The 11,099-nt window shown below is 39.0% G+C and overlaps 1 non-coding gene across 1 annotated transcript; it reads right to left on the bottom strand.

Annotated features, from left to right (window-relative positions):
- Positions 1-6,309: 6,309 nt before the first annotated feature.
- Positions 6,310-6,413, bottom strand: LOC112437853 (U6 spliceosomal RNA). The gene has a single exon (XR_003026354.1). It is a non-coding gene; the product is annotated as a U6 spliceosomal RNA (small nuclear RNA).
- Positions 6,414-11,099: the final 4,686 nt, after the last annotated feature.

Raw genomic sequence — 11,099 nt, 5'->3', positions numbered from 1 at the left:
CTGAATGACTACTGGGTACATAACGAAATGAAGGCAGAAATAAAGATGTTCTTTGAAACCAGCGAGAACAAAGACACAACATACCAGAATCTCTGGGACACATTCAAAGCAGTGTGTAGAGGGAAATTTATAGCACTAAATGCCCACAAGAGAAAGCAGGAAAGATCTAAAATTGACACCCTAACATCACAATTAAAAGAACTAGAGAAGCAAGAGCAAACACATTCAAAAGCTAGCAGAAGGCAAGAAATAACTAAGATCAGAGCAGAACCAAAGGAAATAGAGACACAAAAACCCTTCAAAAAATCAATGAATCCAGGAGCTGTTTTTTGAAAAGATCAGCAAAACTGATAGACCGCTAGCAAGACTAATAAAGAAGAAAAGAGAGAAGAATCAAATAGACACAATAAAAAATGACAAAAGGGATATCACCACTGATCCCACAGAAATACAAACTACCATCAGAGAATACTATAAACACCTCTACGCAAATAAACTAGAAAATCTAGAAGAAATGGATAAATTCCTCGACACATACACCCTCCCAAGACTAAACCAGGAAGAATTTGAATCTCTGAATAGACCAATAACAGGCTCTGAAATTGAGGCAATAATTAGTAGCTTACCAACCAAAAAAAGTCCAGGACCAGATGGATTCACAGCCCAATTCTACCAGAGGTACAAGGAGGAGCTGGTACCATTCCTTCCAAAACTATTCCAATCAATAAAAAAAGAGGGAATCCTCCCTAACTCATTTTATGAGGCCAGCATCACCCTAATACCAAAGCCTGGCAGAGACACAACAAAAAAAGAGAATTTTAGACCATATCCCTGATGAACACTGATGCAAAAATCCTCAATAAAATACTGGCAAACCAAATCCAGCAGCACATCAAAAAGCTTATCCACCATGATCAAGTGGGCTTCATCCCTAGGATGCAAGGCTGGTTCAACATACGAAAATCAATAAACGTAATCCAACATATAAACAGAACCAAAGACAAAAACCACATGATTATCTCAATAGATGCAAAAAAGGCCTTTGACAAAATTCAACAACCCTTCATGCTAAAAACTCTCAATAAATTAGGTATTGATGGGACGTATCTCAAAATAATAAGAGCTATCTATGACAAACCCACAGCCAATATCATACTGAATGGACAAAAACCGGAAGCATTCCCTTTGAAAACTGGCACAAGACAGGGATGCCCTCTCTCACCACTCCTATTCAACATAGTGTTGGAAGTTCTGGCCAGGGCAATCAGGCAGGAGAAGGAAATAAAGGGTATTCAATTAGGAAAAGAGGAAGTCAAATTGTCCCTGTTTGCAGATGACATGATTGTATATCTAGAAAACCCCATTGTCTCAGCCCAAAATCTCCTTAAGCTGATAAGCAACTTCAGCAAAGTCTCAGGATACAAAATCAATGTACAAAAATCATAAGCATTCTTATACACCAATAACAGACAAACAGAGAGCCAAATCATGAGTGAACTCCCATTCACAATTGCTTCAAAGAGAATAAAATACCTAGGAATCCAACTTACAAAGGATGTGAAGGACCTCTTCAAGGAGAACTACAAACCACTGCTCAATGAAATAAAAGAGGATACAAACAAATGGAAGAACATTCCATGCTCATGGGTAGGAAGAATCAATATTGTGAAAATGGCCATACTGCCCAAGGTAATTTATAGATTCAGTGCCATCCCCATCAAGCTACCAATGACTTTCTTCACAGAATTGGAAAAAACTACTTTAAAGTTCATATGGAACCAAAAGGGAGCCCGCATTGCCAAGTCAATCCTAAGCCAAAAGAACAAAGCTGGAGGCATCATGCTACCTGACTTCAAACTATACTGCCAGGCTACAGTAACCAAAACAGCATGGTACTGGTACCAAAACAGAGATATAGACCAATGGAACAGAACAGAGCCCTCAGAAATAATGCCGCATATCTACAACTATCTGATCTTTGACAAACCTGACAAAAACAAGCAATGAGGAAAGGATTCCCTATTTAATAAATGGTGCTGGGAAAACTGGCTAGCCATATGTAGAAAGCTGAAACTGGATCCCTTCCTTACACCTTATACAAAAATTAATTCAAGATGGATTAAAGACTTACATGTTAGACCTAAAACCATGAAAACCCTAGAAGGAAACCTAGGCAATACCATTCAGGGCATAGGCATGGGCAAGGACTTCATGTCTAAAACACCAAAAGCAATGGCTACAAAAGCCAAAATTGACAAATGGGATCTAATTAAACTAAAGAGCTTCTGCACAGCAAAAGAAACTACCATCAGAGTGAACAGGCAACCTACAAAATGGGAGAAAATTTTTGCAACCTACTCATCTGACAAAGGGCAAATATCCAGAATCTGCAATGAACTCAAACAAATTTACAAGAAAAAAACAAACAACCCCATCAAAAAGTGGGCAAAGGATGTGAACAGACACTTCTCAAAAGAAGACATTTATGCAGCCAAAAAAACACATGAAAAAATGCTCATCATCACTGGCCATCAGAGAAATGCAAATCAAAACCACAATGAGATACCATCTCACACCAGTTAGAATGGCGATCATTAAAAAGTCAGGAAACAACAGGTGCTGGAGAGGATGTGGAGAAATAGGAACACTTTGACACTGTTGGTGGGACTGTAAATTAGTTCAACCATTGTGGAAGTCAGTGTGGCGATTCCTCGGGGATCTAGAACTAGAAATATCATTTGACCCAGCCATCCCATTACTGGGTATATACCCAAAGGACTATAAATCATGCTGCTATAAAGGCACATGCACACGTATGTTTATTGCGGCACTGTTCACAACAGCAAAGACTTGGAGCCAACCCAAATGTCCAACAATGATAGACTGGATTAAGAAAATGTGGCACATATACACCATGGAATACTATGCAGCCATAAAAAATGATGAGTTCATGTCCTTTGTAGGGACATGGATGAAGCTGGAAACCATCATTCTCAGCAAACTATCGCAAGGACAAAAAACCAAACACTGCATGTTCTCACTCATAAGTGGGAATTGAACAATGAGAACACATGGACACAGGAAGGGGAACATTACACACCAGGGACTGTTGTGGGGTGGGGGGGTGGGGGGAGGGTGGAGGGATAGCATTAGGAGATATACCTAATGCTAAATGATGAGTTAATGGGTGCAGCACACCAACATGGCACATGTATACATATGTAACAAACCTGCACGTTGTGCACATGTACCCTAAAACTTAAAGTATAATAATAATAAAATTTTTTAAAAAAGACTTTAAAACTTCAAAAATACATATAATATTTAGGGTAACCATTGAAATATAACTATAAAATAATGCATAACAAGTTAATCAAAGGGGAAAATGGAATTTAAAATATTGAATTAGCTCAAAAGAAGTAAGAAAAAGAAATATACAGAAGGACTAAATAGAAAACAGTAAGATTATAGATACAAATTCAACTATATCTATAATTACATTAAATGTAAATAGATTAGGTGTTCCAACTAAAAGACTAAATTGTAGACTGGATTTTATAAAAGAACTACAGTTTGTGTTTTGCACAATTACTATATGTACACGTTTCAGTTAGCACAGTTTAGTTAAATACACCAATACCACAACATCATGGCTTAGATTTCTGTTACCGTGGCATATTAACTGTAAGTGATTGCATAAAATACAAACTTTGCAGCTATCTCTCCAGTCTACAAATCAATACATAAATAACAGGCATATGATGATTACTGACAATCTACATCCTTCTTTCCAAGTCTACTAGTGACTGGCCAAAGCAGATCTGTTACTCAGTTCACATGCAGACAGCAAAGAATGTCGTTGCGTTGCCTCATCTCCCAGTGGTAAACCGAAGTGACGCTTTACAAAAATGGATAATTGAAACAGGTAATTTAGCCTCTAAGATAAAAGTTCGCTAAAGCAATGAAAAGTGATAATGCTGGAAGTGAAAATCAAATAGAATGTAAATGGGGTTATAGAAGAAATAGGTGAGCATGGAGTTCCCATTTACCTCCTCCCCCACATGCATGACCATGGGAACGTTGACACTGCCACCGTAAGAGAAACTATAGACAGCGAGAAGAACGCAGTGAAGGTGGCCTGATCAACATAAGCGAGGAAAGTAGTGTGACAAAAAGGATGAAAGTGACCTGAAGAAAGCAATGAAGGCAAAATATTTCACATTAAAGGGACTCTGGGAGACATTTTATGACATTGAAAGCACAAAGATGACATGTTGGAAGCTGATCAAACTTAGAAAGGAGTATGACAATTTGCCAAAGAACAGAAAAAAATGCTTGCTCTGTATGGTATGTTATACAAGAAGCCAAGCATGGTTCAAACTACGCTTGGCTTTGGTTTTTTTTAGAACAGCTTTAGGTTTACCAAAATATTGAGCAGATAGTACCAAGAGTTTCCGTTTATCCCCTTCCCCACATAGAGTTTTTAAAATTATTAACATCTTGCATGGGTGTGGTACATTTGTTACAATGGATGAACCAATATGAACACATTGTTATCAACCAACACTCATAGTTTACATTAGGCTTCACTCTTTATGTTGTACAGTTCTATGGGTTTTAACAAACGCATGATGTCTTGTATGGTATGTATGATACCATTACAGTATCATACAGAATTGTTCCACTGCCCTAAGATTTCTCTGTGCTCAGTCTCTTCATCCCTTCCTACTTCTACCTGAACTTCTGACAATCACTGGTCTCTTCACTGCCTCCATAGTTTTACCTCTTCCAGTATGTCATATAATCAGAATCAGAACCATATGCAGCCTGTTAGCCTAGTGCCCTTCACTTAATGATATGTATTTAACAATCCTCCAAGTCTTTTTTTTTTTTTTCAGTCTCGCTGTGTCACAGGCTGGAGTGCGGTGGTGTGATCTTGGCTAACTGCAACCTCCGCCTCCCGTGTTCAAGCCGTTCTCCTGCCTCAGCCTCCCGAGTGGCTGAGATTACAAGCACGTGCCACCACACCTGGCTAATTTTTGTATTTTTAGTAGAGACAGGGTTTCACCATGTTGGCCAGGGTTGTCTTGATCTCCTGCCCTCGTGACCCACCCACCTCAGCCTCCCAAAGTGCTGGGATTACAGACCTGAGCCACCACACCCGGCCATTCCATGTCTTTTTATGGGCTGATAACTCTTTTTTCAATTTGACATTTATTTTTAAATATTGATACATATTAGATATACATATTTTCAGGGTGCATATGCTAACAGGATACATTCATCTAATTACATAGGAATATTCATCACCTTAAATATTTGTCTTTTCTTTATGCTAGGAATATTTGAGTTAATCTCTTCTAGCTATTTTGTTGTTGTTGTTGTTTTTCTTTTTTTAAGATGGAATCTTGCTCTGTTGGCCATGCTGGAATGCAGTGGTACAGTCTTGGCTCACTACAATCTCCACCTCCTGGGTCCAAGAGATTCTCCTGCCTCAGCCTCTCAAGTAGCTGGGACCACAGGGGCCCACCACCACGCCCAGCTAATTTTTTTACTTTTAGTAGAGATGGGGTTTCGCCATGTTGGCCAGGCTGATCTTGAACTCCTGCCCTCAGGTGATGCGCCTGCCTTGGCATCCCAAAGTGCTGGGATTACAGGCATAAGCCACCGCGACCAGCTTTCTTGTAGTTATTTTGAAATGTATTACCAATTAATGTTAACCCTACTATCAGTATAGCCACCCTACTGGTCTGTTGACTACCTGCTCCTTTTTTTTTTTTTTTTTTTTTTTTTTTGAGACAGAGTTTCACTCTTGTCACCCAGGCTGGAGTGCAGTGGTGAAATCTCGGCTCAGTGCAACCTCTGCCTGCCGGGTTCAAGCGATTCTCCTGCCTCAGCCTCCTGAGTAGCTGGGATTACAGGTGCACACCACCACACCTGGATAATTTTGTACTTTTAGTAGAGACAGGGTTTCACCACGTTGGCCAGGCTGGTCTCGAACTCCTGACCTCAGGTGATCTGCCTGCCTCGGCCTCCCAAAGTGCTGGGATTACAGGCATGAGCCACCATGCCCAGCCGAATACCAGGTCTTATTTCTTCTAACTAAATGTATTTTCAGGGGAGGGTGAAGACAGGTTTAAAAAAAAAAAAAGGTCGATTAATGAGAACAAAATAATTGAACACAAAATAATATTCTCACATAATTAAGAATATTATTTCTGAATAATATCCCATCCTATACATTTACTACAGTTTCTTTTTTTTTCAGGCTTAATTCACTTTATTTTTCTTGTATAAAAACCCTATGTTAACAATATGGAATGCTTCACAAATTTGCATGTCATCTTTGCGCAGGGGCCATGCTAATCTCTGTATCTTTCCAGTTTTAGTGTATGTGCTGCTGAAGCGAGCACCTACAGCTTCTTTAACCATTCACCTATTAAGGAGCATCATGGTTGCTTCTAGTTTTTGGCAATTATGCTTTTAGTTTTTGTAGCTACCAACATTCATGTGCAGGTTTTTGTGTGGATGTAAGTTTTTCAGTTTATTTGGGTAAACATCCAGGAATATGATTGCTAGATTGTATGGTAATATTGTGATTAGTTTTATAAGAAACTGCCAAATTGTCTTCCACAGAGGCTGTACCATTCTGCACTCCCACCAGCAATGAATAAGAGTTTCTGTTGCTCCGCTTCCTTGCCAGCATTTGGTGGTGTTCATTTTTTGGATTTTACAGCCATTCTAATAGATTGGTGGTGCTATCTCATGGTTTAAATTGCAATTCCATAATGACATTGGTTCTGAGCATCTTTTCATATGCTTCTTTGTCATATATATAGATATACATATGTCTATATCTTCATTAGGGAGGTTGTCTGTTCAAACCTTTTTGCCTTTTTTTTTTTTTTTTTTTTTTTTGGAAACAGAGTCTTGCTCTGTCACCCAGGCTGGAGTGCAGTGGTGCAATCTCAGCTCACTGCAACCTCCACTTCCCGGGCTCAAGCGATACTCCTGCCTCAGCCTGCCAAGTAGCTGGGATTAAAGGTGCCCGCCACTGCATGCAGCTAATTTTTGTATTTTTAGTAGAGATGGGGTTTCACCATGTTGACCAGGGTGGTCTCGAACTCCTGACCTCAAGCGATCTGTCTGTATCAGCCTCCCAAAGTGCTGGGATTAAAGGTGTAAGCCACTGCACCTGGCCGCCTATTTTTTAAATTGGGTTCTTCATTTTGTTATTATTCAGATTGAAGAGTTCTTTGTATATTTTGGATAAAAGTCTTTATTAAGTGAATTTTGCTAATATTTTCTTCCAATCTGTGGCTTTTAATTTCCTTTTTTTCTTTTTAACCTTTTTTTTCTTTTTTCGACTGGGCCTCGCTCTGTTGCCCAGGCTGGTCTCAAACTCCTGGTCTCAAGTCATCCTCAGCCTCTCAGAGTGCTAGGACTGGCATGAGCCACTGTGCCCAGACTCTTTTCATGGTCTTGACAACGCCTCTTACAGAGCAGAACTTCTAAATTTTGATGAAGTACAACTTATCAGGCTTTTCTTTCATAGATAATGCTTTTGGTGTTGTATCTGAAAACTCATAACCAAACCCAAAGTTACCTAGGTTTTCCTCTGTGTTATCTTCCAGAAGATTTATATCTTGGCATTTTACAGTCAGGTCTATGACTCATTTTGAGTTAATTTTTGTGAAAGGTGTAAGACCTGTGTCTAAATATTTTTTTTTTTTTGCATGTGGATGTCCAGTAGTTTCAGCACCATTCTTGAAAAGACTATCCTTTCTCCATTTAATTGTCTTTGCTCCTTGTTAAAGACCTGTTGACTATACTTCTCTGCAGAGTTCATAGAAATAAAGTCTAAAAGAAAAACAAAAAGTCCGGGTGCGGTGGCTCACGCCTATAATCCCAGCACTTTCGGAGGCTGAGGCAGACAGATCACAAGGTCAAGAGATTGAGACCATCCTGGCCAACATGGTGAAACCCTGTCTCTACTAAAAATGTAAAACTCAGCTGGGCGTGGTGGTGCGTGCCTGTAGTCCCAGCTCCTCGGGAGTCTGAGGCAAGAGAATCACTTGAACCCAGGAGGTGGAGGTTGCAGTGAGCCAAGATCACGCCACTGCACTCCAGCCTGGGTGACAGAGACTCCGTCACAAAAAAAAAAAAAAAAAAAAAAGATCCGTTGACTATTTGGGTGGGTCTATTTCTGGGCTCCGTTTCTTTTTTGAAAAAAAAAAAATGTTGGACTGGGCGTGGTGGCTCATGCCTATAATCCCAGCACTTTGGGAGGCCGAGGCAGGTGGATCACCTGAAGTCAGGAGTTTGAGTACAGCCTGACCAATATGGCGAAACCCCATCTCTACTAAAAATGCAAAAATTAGCCAGATGTGGTGGTGTGCGCCTGTAGTCCCAGCTACTCGGGAGGCTGAGACAGGAGAATTGCACCCAAGAGGCAGAGGTTGCAGGGAGCCAAGATCACGCCACTGCACTCCAGCCTGGGCGACAGAGCGAGAGTCCGTCTCACAAAAAAAAAAAAAAAAAAAAAAAAATTATTGAGGTAAAATATACATATAAGATTTACTGTCTTTACCAATTTTACATGTATAATTCAGCTGTAATAGTATATTTATATATTTTTCCCCTTCATTGCCCCGCTTTTCACCTCCTCTTCCCCACCTCTGGCAACCACCAGTCTAACTCCTTATGTCATGAGATCCACTTTTTTAGCTCCCACATATGAGTGAGAACATTGGGATATTTGTCTTTCTGTACTTGGCTTATTTCACTTAACATAACGGCCTCCAGTTCCATTCATGCTGCTGCAAATGACAAAATTTCATTGTTTTATGTTTGAATAATAGCTCATTGTGTATATATGCCACCTTTTCTTTATTCACCCATTGATGGGTACTTAAGTTTATTCCATATCTTGGCTATTGTGAATAGTGCTGCAATAAACATGGAAGTACAGATATGTATTAATTTTCTTTCTTTTGGGCATATACCCAGTAGTGGAATTACTGAATCATATGGAAGTTTTGTGTTTAGTTGTTTTGAAGAACCTCTATACTGTTCTCCATAATGGCTGCACTAATTTACATTCTCACAACAGTGTTTGAGGCTTCCCCTTTCTCCCAGCATCTTTTTTTTTCTTTTCTTTTCTTTTTTTTTTTTTTTTTTGAGACAGAATCTCGCTCTGTCACCCAGGCTGGAGTACAGTGGCATGATCTCAGCTCACTACAACCTCCTCTGAACTCAAGCAATCCTCCCACCTCAGCTTCCTGAGTAGCTGAGACACAGGTGCATGCCACAAAGTCTGGCTAATTTTTGTATTTTTAGTAGAGATGGGGTTTCACCATATTGCTCAGGCTGGGCTCAAACTCCTGGCCTCAAGTGATCTGCCCACCTTGGCCTCCCAAAATGCTGGGATTACAGCCCTGAGCCACCACACCCAGCCACCAGCATCTTTTATTGCCTGTATTTTTTATACAAGCCATTTTACTGGAGTTAGCTGATATCTCATTGTGATTTTAAGTTGCATTTCTCTGATAATTCGTGATATTGAGCATTTTTTCATATACCTGTTGGCCACTTGTATGTCTTATTTTGAGAAATGTCTGTTTAGATCTTTTGCCCATTTTTTAATGAAATTGTTTTTGGTTTTTGCTATTGAGTTATTTGAGCTCTTCATATATTCTGCTTATTAATCCCTTTTCAGATGGATAGTTTGTAAATGTTTTATTTTGTTGATTGTCTATTCACTTTGTGGACTGTTTCCTTTGCTCTGCAGAAGCTTTTTAGCTTGAAGTAATCCTAATAGTCTATTTTTGCTTTGGTTGCCTGTGCTTTTGAGGTGTTACACAAGAAATCTTTGCTCAGGCCAATGTCTTGGAGTATTTCCCCAATGCTTTCTTCTAGTAGTTTCATAGTTTCACGTCTGGGATTCAAGTGTTTAATTCATTTTTGTTTGATTTTTGTGTATGATAAGAGGTAGGGGCCTAGTCTCATTCTTCTGCATATAGTTATCCAGTTTTCCCAGCACCATTCACTGAAAAGATTGTCCTTTCTACATTGTAATTTCTTGGCACCTTGGTTGAATATGAGTTGGCTGTAAATGCACGGATTCATATCTGGGTTCTCTATTCTGTTCCATTGGTCTATGTATCTGTTTTTATGCCAGTATCATACTGTTTTGATTACTATAGCTTTGTAATAAATTTTGAAGCCAGGTAGTGTGATGTCTCCAGCTTTGCTCTTTCTGTTCAGGATTTCTTTGGCTATTTGGTCTTTCGTAGTTCCATATACATTTTAGGATTGTTTTTCTATTTCTGTGAAGAATGTTATTCATGTTTTGATAGAAATGGCATCGGATCTGTAAATTGCTTTAGGTACTATGGTCACTTTAAAAATATTAATTCTTCCAACCCATGAGCATGGAATGTTTTCCCATTTGTGTGTGCGTATGTGTGCCTCTTCTATTTCTTTCATCAGTTTTACAGTTTTCCTTGTATAGATCTTTCACTACTTTTGTTAGATTGATTCTTAGGTATTTTATATTTTTTTGTAGCTGTTGTAAATAGGATTACTTTTTTGATTTTCCAGGTTGTTTGCTGTTGGCATATAGAAATGCTACTGATTTTTGTATGTAGGTTTTGTATTCTGCAACTTTACTGAATTCATTTATCAGTTCTAACATATTTTGGTGAAGATTTTAGGTTTTTCTAGGTATAAGATCATGTCGCCTGTGAACAAGGCTAATTTGATGTCTTCCTTTCCAATTTGGATGCCCTTTATTTATTTCTCTTGCCTAATTGCTCAGCCTTTAATTTTTCTCCATTTAGTACAATGTTTAGCCATGGGTTTGTCATAGATGGCCTTTTATTATTTTGAGGTATGCTCCTTTAATACCCATGATAAAGGGATGTTAAATTTTATCAAATGCTTTTTCAGCATCTATTAAAATAATCACATGGTTTTTATCCTTGATTCTGTTAATGAGATGTATCATGTTTATTGACTTGTGTATTGTATGGCAGATGCACCTGACAGCAGTAACTTAAGCATACCCTGAGAATGACCCTATGGTCTAAGAAGAAAGT

Source organism: Pan paniscus, chromosome 17 (assembly GCF_029289425.2).
Source record: "Pan paniscus chromosome 17, NHGRI_mPanPan1-v2.0_pri, whole genome shotgun sequence".
Lineage (NCBI taxonomy): Eukaryota > Metazoa > Chordata > Mammalia > Primates > Hominidae > Pan > Pan paniscus.
This window is presented reverse-complemented; position numbering and strand designations above follow the sequence as displayed.